General features: G+C 41.4%; 1 protein-coding gene across 9 annotated transcripts in view; it reads left to right on the top strand.

Moving 5' to 3' along the window:
- The window catches only part of ank1b (ankyrin 1, erythrocytic b), a 65,851-nt gene that overhangs the window by 2,105 nt on the left and 51,365 nt on the right, over positions 1–12,381 (top strand). Inside the window, exon 2 of one of the 9 annotated variants that reach the window (XM_020609772.1) lies at positions 1,231–1,275. The exons of the other annotated variants lie outside the window; for them this stretch is intronic. The gene's annotated coding sequence lies outside the window, so the exon portion shown is untranslated. The remainder of the gene's footprint in view (positions 1–1,230; positions 1,276–12,381) is intronic. 9 annotated transcript variants of the gene reach the window in all.

The following is a 12,381-nucleotide window of genomic DNA, read 5'->3' as shown; positions in this document are numbered from 1 at the left end:
GCCTTCTTCTTCTGTTTGTCCACCACTACTATGTCCGGTTGGTTGGCCATTACCAGTTTGTCAGTTTGTATCTTGACGTCCCACAGGATCTTAGCTTGGTCAACCACCTTTGGAGGTGTATCCCATTTTGACTTTGGGACTTCCAGCCTGTACTCGGCACAGATGTTTCTGTACACTATGCCAGCCACTTGGTTATGGCGTTCCATGTATGCCCTACCTGCTAGCATCTTGCACCCTGCTGTTATATGCTGGATTGTCTCAGGGGCACCTTTGTACAGCCTGCATAGCATGAATTGATCTTGTCATTCTGCCATAGTTGTTATGTAACAAGGTTAATTAAGTTTGATTTAGCAAGAAAAAGAAGTTTGCCTCAAGTTTGAATTGCAGTTGTGATTAGCAGTAAAACATATTATTAAGGATTTGAACATTGTTAAACATGCTGAGCTGAGATATGACCAAGGAATGAACACACTGGTTATGATACTGGTAGCTGGGGCACAGCAGGATACAGTCACATGATACTGTGTATGTTTGGCATGATATCAAATCCTACATTGGCTTGTTATGTATCTCTAATATGCTAATCTATACTTATGCTTTGTCACATTCATTCTCATGGTCACTGCAAGCCCAAGAGAATCATAAAAAGTTATTGCTGTTATACCCTAGATATATTCTGAGATGTAAAGCAGAAGGAGTGAGATACAGACATGGGGTGGGGGGGTGGCAAGAGGAAGCAGACAGGTCTTCATCTTCTGTTAATTAGCTCCATTCAATGTAAACCAAAGTCGACAGCATGGCATCTCTCTTCCCTCCTCCTCCCCTTGCACAAAGGTCATCCACTACAGTGCCAGCAGAGATCCTATCATATATCTGGATGGACTAGACAGTAATGTAGTTAGGGAATCTGCAAATAAAGTGCAGGGGCATTCTCTTGGCTCTACTGGCTAAGGTTTGTGCCAAAGTCTTACAGGAGATCTGTGACCTCTGTCAGCTACTTCTTCTCCTCATCATTCCTGTCTTTTGTCACTTACTGTATAAAAAAAAAAATAAAAATCATAATGCTGAGGCCATTTTTTTGCCCCAGTCACAGTTTGAGTCCTGTAACACTGGGTCTGTGCTGATACCAAGTTTGTTTCCATACATTTACCTAAGTGTTGATTAAAGTACAGTATCTGACAGCCTGGAATAACAGCTTTCGACTACTTACGCACATCTTATTTTTCACAGGCCACTTGATGCAAACACTGAGGGTCCTGGTTCGAAACTGATAAGGTGATTAATCTTAAATTATTGACACAACATGAATGATGGTTTAGCTACAGAATGTGACGTGATACAGTCAGCTAGACAAAAGATGTATCGCTCTTTTGGAGTTGGTAGAGCTACAGTCACACAGTGGTGTAACAGCTTCTTCCTCACAAATGGTCTCTGGCCAGACACAGACGGGCTTGCAGAGAGTACTTTAACCAGAAAACAGATAGGTTGAATTTTGACCTGTTTTCAAGTTACTCATGGAATTAACAGTAATTAAAGGCACCCCAGTTTAAATGATGAAAGTGATGGTTAGTATACTGTGCACGACAAAAGGTTGCTACCTGATTTGGTTTTTTTACATTGGTCTTTGCTTAACATAATTAGCATCAGAGCTTAGGAAGATTGTGCGTTTTGCCAACCTCAGTACTCAGAGTTACTCCCTGGTACCACTAAATAACTTTTCACATTGACAAACACAAACAAACAAATGTTATCACGTACATAGTGAGATACATGCACTTCAGAGCTTCACTAGCTCAGCAAGCAGCCATGGTTGAGTACTGTAAAGAAAGAATTAGATTTTGATCTGCTTTATTTTAGCCCATACGAATCCATTCAAATATCATGCGCCTGGAGCAGCCCAGTATTGATTCTTACGTTAACCTTGGGACAACTCTATTATAAATAGAAATCATCAATTAAAATATATAATTTCCAAGCAAAAAATTGCAGCGGCAAGTGTATCTCAGCAATAAAGAAGTTGGAAACAAGCATGTACTTGGACTACGTAATAATGTGAATGACGAAGTACATGGAATGCTTGGTCATCTCTAAATTGCACTAATGATTGTTTGGGTTCACTTTCAGTTCTCTATAACCAAGAAGAGACTAATCTGGGACATGAAACCTCTTACTATAGTAGCTGAGCATGAGGCTCCCTGGGTCTGTACGTTGTCCTGTTTCCTCCAGGCCTGCACTTAATACAATGGATCCAAAGATCTGCTAATGGAGAGTGTGTGTGCTTTGTGTGTATGTGTGTGTACTTGTTCGTGTTTTCAAAGGAGCAATATGTGTGCAAATGTGCACACACTGTACAGTTTGCCATGTGTGAGTGAAATAGCAGGGCTTCAGGGTATCTCATTTCACTTTTATGTAACCTTATGGCTATTCAACTCTAATTAGACAAAACTCTTTTTTGTGAGTCTCCTTTTTTGCCTCATTGCCCACTTTTGACTCCTGTATTTAAATCCTATCCAGAGCAACAGCTTTGTATTTTAAAGTGAAAACTCTGAGTCCTTTTTCTTAACCTTTTGAAGAGCTGCTTGTTTTATACATTTGCTTTTTAATCAACTTGGTCTTTAATTTGTGTGTGAGTCAAAATGTATTTGCTAATGTGATGAACAGGCATAAATAAAAGTATGCTGAATTAGCTATTAGCCTTCCATATATCATAGATATACAGACACCCAGTGGATTACTTTGATACTGAAGAAAATTGTAGCATCTGTTTTCCATAATTTTTTTATGGAGGTTGATTCACTTTAGACATGTAAAGATATCCTTGGGAAATGTAACTCACACGATATCAATATGTGTTTCATGTCTTTCTGTTAAGAATTAAGGCTCCAAGAAGGATTCCAATTTTTGACTGAAACGCACCTTTTGCAACTTTTTGTCTTCCCTTCTGCTCCTTTGTCCTGATGAATGTCCTTGTCTATTACAGACCATATCTTGTAATTTCACAAAGTTTAAAATCCTGTCTGGAATGGTGAGCGCAGTAACAGAGAGCACAGGGAGTATTTTATCCCCCAAGTAATCGCACCTTTTGGCCACATACTGTAGATGGGTTGTTTCTATGAAATGACTTGCTTTTCAGCAGCAATAGTTTCCCTTTAAATCCTAATTTTTGTTTGTTTGTTTGTTTGTTTTGTTTTTTTTGGTAAGGCAACAGTAATGAGTAGTGTAAATTTGTGATCTGGTGTCTACATCCCCTTTGAGGAGAGGGAGGGCAGGGGCAGCCAAGGTCGAGCAGAGCAAAGCAGCACGCAGCCCAAAGCAGCCACAGTCTATATTTACCTGCCAGCCTAGGATTACACTGCATCTGAGACCAGGGCTAGCCATCTATCTCCCCACCACTACTGGGTGCTAGCTGAGCACCTGCTCTGATAATGGATCTGATGTTGCCCCGGATCTGTACCCGCTCAAACAACAGGGGAAGATTCCAGAATAGAAGCACGATGGCCAATATTTATCAGACCTCTCTGAGGGCTTATCTAGGACTCGCATATTTTGATTTGAAGATGAACATGACTTTAGATAAAAACACCTTGTCAGACACCTGCGACAAGTATCACGAAAGTCATTTTGCTCTGTTACTGTAAAACTTTGGTACCCACTGTGTACTTCTGGCATATTTATGGATTTAGTATAGACTATAACAAAAGTATACAAATATACTGTAAAATTCTTTTCACATTATATTCTATTCAGAGGTGAAGAAGAGTTGATGCTTTACAAAGTAATGTATATAGAGTCAAGAAATCTGGATGCCAGTCATAAAAACCATTAAAAACCGATTCACTGGCATTTTATCCTGTTGGATTGACACTGTGCTTCAGAGAATGGTGGTTTTAGGGTCTGTTATGGCTTTTAGAATGTCTATCTCTATTGTTAATGGAATGCTTGTGTTATGTATAGAGGTTCTAAAACTAGGCCTTAAGCAGCCACCCTTTGAGCTCAAACCATGGGTCAGTTTTGAGGCTAAAATCACCTATCATTTCTTTTGTTTGTTTTATAACATTTGCTACTTTTGAATTACATTTCTATGCATTTTTTTTTAGTTTTGTTGAATGTTGAAGTGTCGCTCTGCTAATGGCCTATTAGATCATTGTGCAGTTGACAAGTTCCTCAAGAGTCACAGCTCATATGCTGGCCTGTACCTGTTAATCAGAGCATCCGTCACTGGTGTCAGCAAGGCCAACCAACATGAAACTCTGGCAAGTTTGAGAGGGGTGGGGGGGTAAAAGCTGTAAATATTTTAGCAGATTTATTGATTTATTGTGACCCTGGGGTCAGTCCGTAGGTGGTCTGAAGTGACTGATGTTACCATAGTAATTACTGTATGGTGTTACCTTGCACATGGCTGGATGATGAACAGCTGAGGAGATAGATGCGGGCATTCCCCGTTTGGGGGTGAAACATTTCATTTGCTGCGCAGTTCTTCAGCTATACGTGAAGTACTGGAGGGGAAAAAGTCTGCTGCTTTAGCTACACTCTAAACCTGCTCTTAGGAAAAACTTAAGAAACAAAATATACATGACTGACCTACATACAGTACTGAGCACTAGTCATGCCTTTTAGGTCATTAGCAAAATCAGTATGCGAGCGCTGTTAATTCTAAAAAATCATTAGTGTGTAAGTGATACAGATTGGCACGATGTCACACACATTGATATGCTGACAAAGCGTGCACACACCCACAAACTTAGAGCTACAGCTAAGCTTTATGTAATGGAATTAGTGCTCCTCAAGGTTTGCAATGGACCTTGTGGCCTGCAGGAGCCCACTAATGCACTGAAGCAGTTGCTCTCAGGCACAACCTGACTCCATCACTTTCCTCTGCTGGCCTAAAATGTTTTACAGTGTGTGTGCTAGATAATGGACAGAATGGATCATAGTGGTGGTGCTGTGAGATATGTTCCTTTTTTGTTGCTCATTCATCCTGACATTGGCTTTAGTTGTAGATATTTCAAAATGCTTGAAGACGTAGTGCAACTATACATTTGCCTCACTCTCCAGACAGACTTTAGGTTGATCTTGGGCAATGAACAAAGATAGATGTGATAAATAGTGAGTCTCTTGGTGGTATCTGCCTGGATACACTCATACGCTACAGTGCAGTTTCTTGTCATTGTCCTCTAGACCTCGACCTCTTGTACTGACTCAGCTCCCTTACTGGATTTGTTATTATTCCACCCACTGATGCATGCGTGTGTGTAGGTTGTTAATTGGTTTTTTTGTGTGTGTGTGTGTGAGTGTCAGCATGATGACAAGAGGTGTCGTGTCACTGAGATTGCTCTGTGATGGCTCCTGTCTCTTCGGGGTCATGAGTCAATGATCAGTCAATGCTGGTGGACAACACACACACATCCAGATAAGGACAAAGTGACTGGGTTAAAGAAGAACACTTACTGTGAACAGTACTGGTTGTGAAACTACTGAAAAGGACAAAATAAAACATCAGCAGTTTTTAAATATCCCTGCCTAGACCAGCTGCCATTCATTCACTGATATCACTTCACTCTCTGATATGAGAGCGCTTGCATCAGCACTCACTGATGGCAGGTGGAATGGGAACACAATGGTAGGGGGAGATAGCTAGTAGAAAGCTCAGTTTCTCGGTGTCTCCTCCGTCTACTTTAAATCTCATCTCAAGTCATCCCTCTGCTCCCTTTTTCCTCCCTCACTATTTTTCTCCGACCCCTGTGGGTAGGATCTTGTGTTTCTGGCTTTGCGTGTGTCATTATGCCTATGACATGTATGTAGAAAAAACAAATCCTTTTGTTTGTGGAATATCCTACATGCTGCCATAAGCCAGACTGACTCACTTCACATGTACAGCATTAGAGCATGGGCTGTATATTTCTGTCTGAACCTGACCCATGCCCAAGAGCATGGCGTCCAAACCTGACACGGACCTGACATGCTTATAGTATATAATGTCCAAACCCAGCCCAAGCCTGACACAGCTGAGTTTGTACAGTACTGTTTTTCCCCTTATCATTAAATGAAGCAGACATTTGAGTGCTCCAGCCATCTTGACTAAAGTTTGACCTACCTGTCAAGACTCAAACATAATTTCTTAATTTCTGCCCGAAACCATCCCAAACTCTCGAGGACCAACAAGTCCCATCAGGCTCGGTTTGGGTATCCACATCCTTACCAGCTACTAACAAATATTTCAGCCTGGCCCCATACAGAACCACTGTAAAATCAGCCAGGAAATTTATATACACACATATTTGTTCTAAATTCTAAAAATCACAGGAGAGTCTAGAATTAATGTCAAGCATTAGCAATTCTCCACACTTCATTAGACTGGAAATGTGTACTATGTCTAAGTCTGGGAGGTATGGGCAGCATTAGAGCATTACCAGTGTATGTGTGTCTGTCTGTGTAAAGTATGTGGCTATTATTGACTGGTAAGGATGTATTGCTCGTGAACCTCACCATACCAAATGGTAATTTCCTGCTGGGTGTGCAGATTCAAACTCATTATGAGATTTTTTGTCCCCCCTGGAAACCCCAGTGCACACTGTTTGTCCTTTTCTGTCTCTCCTTTCTTTCCACCTCTCTGCTTCTATCTGTCCTTGAAGCTCTTTCATAATGCCATGACAATACAGTTAGCCATGTGTAGGCTTTACAGTGTGTCTTGTGTAGTGGAAACATGATGTTACTGATGAAAAGTGTTGTGTTTATGTGCTTAATCAAACAAATGCTGAATGTGGTCTTAAGTCAGTGTGATAGTTGAGGAAATCAAAGAGTGATAATGTGGATGAAATTGAAACAGTAGTGTAACACTAGACCTTGACGTTTAGACCGAGTTGTACAAGTTTTTATCTGACTGCTTATATAAAACTGAATCAGAAGGAGAGAATTTGTGGATAGGTTTCTGCTTTGAGTGGGACATTCTGCGGCATTAAAAGTGACAATATTGCTGAAGACTTTTGTCTCGGTCTTCTTCTGTTTCTATGTTGGCTGATAAATTGCCAGCGCGCTTGTCATTTATGGCAACTCTAACAAACAATCACATCTGCCCCAGGACATCTTTCCATTAGCAGTTTAAACACCATTTCTGGCATTTACAGTAGAGGATATTGAGTTAGCAGAAATACAGGAACAGATGGAACTGTTCCATTACTTTGAAGGCACAGAGTTATCGATGAGTTCAACCCATCATTTGTCCTGTTTCCAAAAGAGTTTAGTGTCTTCCCCAGAGAACTGTCTTTGGCTCGGCATCCTCTTCTCTGTTTTTGTTTACTTCCTGTTAGCATCTCTTACCAAAGTCAAAAGTGCCAGCAACTAAACTATACACAGTTTGGAGTTCTTTCATTTGCACATTGCTGTTAGAGGATAATCCACAGTATGATTCATTCATAGTAACACTACTAGTTAGCAAAAAGACTAATTCAAACCAGCTATGGGACTGTAGCATAATGATGCAGATTCGGGCAGTGCAAAGGCAGGGTTAGTGACTGGCTGCATTAGTGAGTATCACGCTTTGAGTTTCGCTTCGCCAGACATGTGGATCATTGCAATGTCTGATTTGATTGACTGATTTCATCCATGTGTGTCTTTAACTTTTACACATTCTCTTTCTTAAACACACACACATGAGTTTTTACACCGTCGGTCTCACATCTATGACTCATATGCACATAAGTTTAAAATATTAGTAGATCGCTGCTTGATGAAGCAGAGAGTCTGACTCAGCTGATTTATGCACTATGACTGGCTGACGTGGTGATGATGTGTGTAAGGCCGAGGTGAGAAAAAGAACATACAGACACAGTCTCTTACAGATGTACATAGCATACATATTAAAAACACCCCCTCCCCTTAATCTTGCAGCTTTACAAGCTGACGTTTCTTCTCCTTCAGCAAGCTCAGTGAAGCATAACACCTGATGAATGATGAGGATAATTGATAGTGCTCCGAACAAAGTGCTGCTTTCTGCAAATGCAGCATGTCAGCTTGTCTGGCCCATATTTTTAGCAGTCCCTGGTGCATATCGTTTATTGTAGCATAAGATTTGGAAAAAGCTCAGTGACTTGTTATTGTGACATCATGTGACATTGTCATAGTCATGCTGTTACCCACTTTGCATCCTTCTTCACCAGCGTGTGTTTTGAATGATCATTTTAGTAAACTTTCTTTTGGGTATATTCTTACATGCAAGCTCCTGTTTTGGAGACACAAGTTTTTGCTCAACAAACAGCTCTTTGTTTTGTGGTTGCAGTGTCTGTGCCATTTGACTGTGTAGCTGACTTGTCTTGAGAGATTCATCTGGACATGATGGCTGGATTTAGTACTTTCTCATCGTGTGGGTTTATGTCACTGTAATCGTCTTAGTGCCTCTTTGACCCACAGTCCCTGTTTCAGTATGCTAATGATTTTAGGATCAGGATTCATTTAGTATTTCAGTTCTCTCCTTGTATCCCTCTTTGTGACTCACTTCTCTAATCTAGGAAATCTTATTTATCTGGCCTCTGTGGACAAGCCACTTCGTGCAGCTTTGAATTGGCAGGTTAACCCCTACTGGACCTTGTGCCTGACCCTGGTATTGAGAGTTTGTCCCACTGATGAATGGGTCCTCGTGGGCTAAAATTCCCTCTGTGAACCTGCACAATATGCTAAATCATAAGGAGCTGGCTCAGTTGACCGACCTTGAAGAATGGTCACCATCCCGTGAAATACATCAGATCCGCAGTGGCATTTTGTGGCTGAGAATAACATCGTTATTATCTTATTGTGGCATGTTGAGGTGATTTGCCATGTTTGTGGTTCTGGCGTTATTATGTTTCTTATCATCATATTTATTTAAAGTTCATGTCATCTTCAGTACATTTTGTGCAGACTATAACCTTTAAAATACCATTGTATCAGGTTTAATCACTTGTTTTAAAACAGTATGGAAAAGGCATGATTAGTGCTCATGCTCACTGCATAAGGATTGCAGGACAGAGCTTCATACTGTTATATTTAATGCTACTACAGTGTTGTTGCTATTGTTAGAAGAACTCACCCTAATAGCTGGAAGTAGCCATGTCCTCCTGTGATCTTGCCTTCTACTACATCTTGCCTAAACCCTCTATGACTTTTCCTTATTCATCCTTCGTCAGCATGTTGCTTACTGGTCTGAGTCTACACCCACTGGGCGATTAGAGATGACCTGCTCTTACTAACACAGATATGCACAGCGGGGACAGCTCGCTGTGGTCATATTAGAACTTACAGCTGCCACATGCATACACAGTTATTACATTTTGGAGGGTACAAACTGCACCTGTGTCCTCTTTGCTTCTTCCTCTTCTTCTTCTTTTATATTGTACAGAGTGTTTTTCAGTCTTGCGAGGCCTAGCAGACTTTTCAGGTTGTCTTTCTTTTTTGTTTCTTTCACTGTAAAGCATTAATTGAACGGTAATGAAAAGTCAGGAAAATATTATCAATCAATCAAGTACACACCAATTTTTCATATAATTTTGAAAAATGAGAGCTTGTATCACTTCATGTTAGTGTGCGGATTTCTGAATGTATGTGTTTAACAAATGGGCAGATGCTCAAACAGATAATGTTAAGTGCCGTTCGCACCTGTCAGTGAGCGAACGAGAAAGAGGCGGACCCAGGTAGCCGACTTCGATGCAAGCAGTGATTTATTATGTACAGTGATGATGAGAGTAACAATACACAGAGGGGAATAGTGCCTAGTCCTGTCGATGACTAGTAGCCGGGTGTTTGACCAACAACAGGAGGCGAGGAGATGGAGAGCTGGGCCGAGCTGCGTAGGCTGGGTCACTCCTGGGCTGGTCGGTGGTGATGGTGGCTATTGAAGGTAGAGACAGAGAGATGAAGGCAATAGTGGAACAGATAGGTGACTGAGCATTGACCTGCCTGGGAGGGGAGAGTGGAGCCATGGTCCGGAGGAACAGTCCATGGCGGGAACACAAAACAGTAGCTGGCTAGGGGATAAATACATACAAAACAACGAAAGAGCACGGAGAAAAAATGGCCTAGAGACGAGAACGAACTGGCAAGTGACTGAGGAGTGAAACCGGGTAATATAGTGAGTGACCTAATCAAGTGCAGCTGGTGATAAGGGAGTGAGGAACAGGTGAATGTGATTAGTGTTAATGGGCAAGAGACAGTAGGAAAGGTGAGGGAGGGCAGAGCGGCCGAGCAAACCTGACAGATAATTACACTTTCATGCACAATGCAAGGGGTTTATGGTATACAGCAGTGGTTCTCAAACTTTTTGTGCCGGAGGCATACCAGTTTGCAAATCTCAAGGCACACATGTGTCCATGCCCATGGAAAACAGCCTCTATACCACATGCTATCAGCCTTGTTACTCTACAAATGTTTATTTTTATCTACTTACAACAGATAAAATGTGTGAGTGAGAGAGGAAGGGTAGATCTGGCATGAGATGGAAGCACCAAGATGCAATCACTCCTTACAGACCAAACTAAGAAGGTAGATGCACTGGGAATATAAACAAATTTGCATCAAATCAGTAAATGCATATCAAAAGAGAGGCGTATGCACTGAGTTGGAAGAAACCTCAGACTAAAACTGTAAAGAAAAGAGATGCATTGAGAATGAAAACTGGTTGACACTGAGTTGCAAAGAAAACATTTAAAATGTAACTGAAATTTGAATCAGCATTAAAACACTTGCTATTGTAAATATTTTTTGCCTACTTACAAGCTAGTGAGACACATGCCTGTCGGTGCACACAGATTTTTTTAAATCCTTGGTGGTATTGGACCTAGCATGACACCTGCAATGTTTTTTGCAAGCGGGAAGGATGCGTGTCTCTGCTACTGTGTGAGGCTTCTTCTACTTTGCAGTAAGCTCCACTAGCATACATCTTGCCTCCATCGCCTTATCAAACAATTTCACACAATCCCACAGGTAGCCTTGCTGCCTCTGGTGCAGGTCTCGTGCTCTCTCAACTTGCTTGGCACCACATTAACATCAGCTAACTTCTCCTGATAGATGACACACCCGGGCTGAGGGCTGTTGATATCTGCGTCAAGCTGAAGCCATAAGACAGGTAGCTTTCATGTTACTGTTTACTGACAGTTCATTTGGTAAACACCGGTATACATAATAACAGTGCTGATGTATTTTCACACACAGCACCATGTATATTTGATATATACTCTCTTGCTACCTTTTGTGACATCCTGCTTTAGTTTAGCCCATCAGTCTCTGCTCATTGTGTCTGTCCCTCATATTGAATTAGAAAGAGAGTGAATGAGATTGAAGGGATTTCCATTCCCAGCAGCTCTGCAAAGGCTGCTGGGAAATTAGCTTTTAAGTCTGGGTGTGGTTTACATGTGAGATATTGCTGGTTTCCATTTAAGGTGGAAGGAAAAGCACCTACTGTATGAGTAGGGAACATTTTGAATAAACTGTGTGGGTGGACAGAGTGTCACTGTTTGTAAACTGGACGCCTTTTGACCAGCGTCCATGTGGCGGCCCAGTCATGCCGTACTGTATGCATGTGTTGTATGCACTGCATACTGCAAACAGTGAGCTGACATTTGCATTCGTGTGTGTGTTGGAGTCTTTACATCCTGCAGTGAGGAGCATATGTCATCTTCTATGACTGCCTGTTGGTAGTAAGACTGAACATGATCACTGTGTGTGTCCATGCTGACATGTCTGCTGAACTGAAATGTGTGAGTGTAAATCTGTACACCTGTTGTTTTGGGTGCATATGCATACAGGTAAAGACATATGTTTATACTGTATGTCTTGTGCATGTCAGTGTGCTTGTGTGCATTAGTGTGTGTATGCTCCAGAGCTCTCTACTGTGCAGTCCTTATTCATGCTACTGGTGATTTGGTAGACATTTAGTCAACGTCACAATAGGGCGGCAGCTCCTGCCACACCACCCCACACCCCCACCTCTCAGTTCATCTAGCGCTCCTTTCTAAACCACAATAACAGATACTCTGACATCCAACTCTGCTTTCAGCTCCTGAGTCATACTGCAGTGACCCTATAGTAACTTCCATGTTGGGTTGTGTGGTTAATTTAATGGAATTATACATAATATTCAGTAACAGATATGCACATGTCTCTTACACCATATTTGTCAGGGCATAGTGAAGTAGGGAGGAGAGGCTGGTACCTGTGTCTTCTAGAAGCAAGTATGTACAGTATGAAGAAGGAAAAGTGCATTAAGAATGTTTGTTCCTTTAAACATGCTCAGGCCTAGTGGGGGAAACAGAGAGCATCACTGTACATAAGAGTTTCATATAGGTTAGTAGATCCATGTGTGAAACCCCCTCATTTATGAGCATGTTTTTTTTAATGGTAGCCTATTTTATACAG

This window comes from Monopterus albus, unplaced genomic scaffold (genome assembly GCF_001952655.1).
Source record: "Monopterus albus unplaced genomic scaffold, M_albus_1.0 scaffold102.1, whole genome shotgun sequence".
NCBI classification, from domain to species: Eukaryota; Metazoa; Chordata; class Actinopteri; order Synbranchiformes; family Synbranchidae; genus Monopterus; species Monopterus albus.
This window is presented reverse-complemented; position numbering and strand designations above follow the sequence as displayed.